Source organism: Mastomys coucha, unplaced genomic scaffold (genome assembly GCF_008632895.1).
Source record: "Mastomys coucha isolate ucsf_1 unplaced genomic scaffold, UCSF_Mcou_1 pScaffold14, whole genome shotgun sequence".
Classification (NCBI taxonomy): domain Eukaryota; kingdom Metazoa; phylum Chordata; class Mammalia; order Rodentia; family Muridae; genus Mastomys; species Mastomys coucha.
In genome coordinates, this window is record NW_022196896.1 from 37,049,950 (window position 1) to 37,051,957 (window position 2,008).

The window sequence follows — 2,008 nt, forward strand, 5'->3', positions numbered from 1 at the left end:
AGAATTTTGTTGTACATAGTAGTCTAGCCTGAAATCTGGTCTCTTAGGATCTACAAGACATCTATCCAGGAACTTCTAGGTGTTAAGAAGTTGGGTAGAATTATGATAGGTCTGCTTTATATGTTACTTGGGTTTTCCCCTTACAGCTTTTAATATTCTTTCTTTTTCTGAACAGGAGGATTTTATTTTCTGGTCTGATCTATTTAGTATTCTGTCAGTTTCTTGTACATTTATAGTCATCTCTTTCTTTAGATCAGGGAAGTATGCTTCTATGTTTTGTCAATGATGTTTTAGGCCCTTTGAATTGGGGCATCTTCACCCTTCTCTATTTCTATTATTCCTTTGCTTTGTATTTTCATTGTGTCTTAAATTTCCTGAATGTTTTGAATTAGCAACTTTTTACATTTGGCATTTTATTTGACTCATATGTCAATCTTTCCTATGGTTTCTTCTATGCCTTATATTCTTTCTTTCATCTCTTGCATTCTGCTGGTGATGTTTGTATTTATAGTTCCTGTTCTATTTCAAAGATTTTTTCTATTTGTGTTTTCTTCATTGCTTCTGTTTCAATTTTTAGGTATTTGCCTTTTTTATTCATTTCCTTCACTTGCTTGATTGTATTTTTCTGTATTTCTTTAAGGGATTTATTTGTCTTCTCTTTAACAACTTCTTCCTGTTTGATTGTGTTTTCCTGTATTTCTTTAAAAAGAGAACTATTTATATGCTTTTTAAAGGCATCCATCTTCTTTATGAGATAAAGTAAGATCACAGTCTTGATCTTCAAGTGTGTTAGGATATCAAGGACTTGCTTTAGGAGAAAAGCTGCATTTTGGTGGTACAATATTGCATTGGAGTTTCTTGATTATGTTCTTGCACTTGACTTTCTTGCCTCTTGTCATCTGGTTCTCTCTGGTGTTGGCTGGCTTGTATGTCCCAAGTGGGAGGGGGGAGTTCATGGATGACAGTAGAGCTGTGGGGTAGGAGGTACCAGTGTGTTGATCTGTGATTACAGGTAGAGGTGGGGAACAGCTAGATTTTAAAATTATGATTTTTTCTTGAGTTTAAATGGGTAAAAAATTAAGAAAGAAATAAAAAGAAAAGAAAAGAAAAAAGAAGAAAAAAGAATCTTGAAAGACTTGTTTCTTAAAGAGAAGAATGTAGGCAAGAGTTTTTATATTGGAATATATGTTGTAATCATAAGTTAAATTTTATCTTTAAAAAGGAAGATATTTGTTGTTATCAATATGAGGCTTAAAACTAGCCATTGTTACTACATACTCAGAATATTTCCATTTGTTTGGGTTGTATTCCCTCTAAACTTCATAATGAAAAGGAAATTTAGCATAAAGATATTTGACAAACATTTGTGGCTATCATTTCATATGTCTTAAAACTTAAAAACATTTACATTTCATAATTTTATATTAAGAATATTTATAAAAAAACTTTAACAATTAATGTAATAAAAGATTTTTGAAAGACTTTATTGTATTAAAAGTTAATTACATAGGGGCTTTTATGTAACAGAAAGCATTTTTTCCCAGTATTTTATTGTTATTCCTGAGAATTTTTCTTCTATATTCCACTCTAGAAATAAATTATTATCAAAATGTTTCCATCCTCTGTAAGATTTTGAAGTTCAAAGTATTTCTTAACTGTTTATTAATTCTTCGTGAGTTTCATATCATACACTTCAGGCCTTCTCATCTCTCTATCCCTTTATATCCACCCCTTTCCCTTTTAGCCTCCCCCCCCAAAAAATAAGACATATACACAGAACAACAACAACAAAACAACAACAACAACAAGAACAAGAACAACAAGAACAACAACAACAAGACTCCATGTAGCCGCCTGCAGTCATGCGAACTGGATTCTCCTGGAAGGGAAGCAGGAGTCTGAAAAAAAATTGGGGGATCGAGGTTGCAAGGGAAATAATGGACCAAGTCTGGATTCTGATCAAAGTTGCCTTCACTAGGAAGATCACAAGTATATATATATATATATA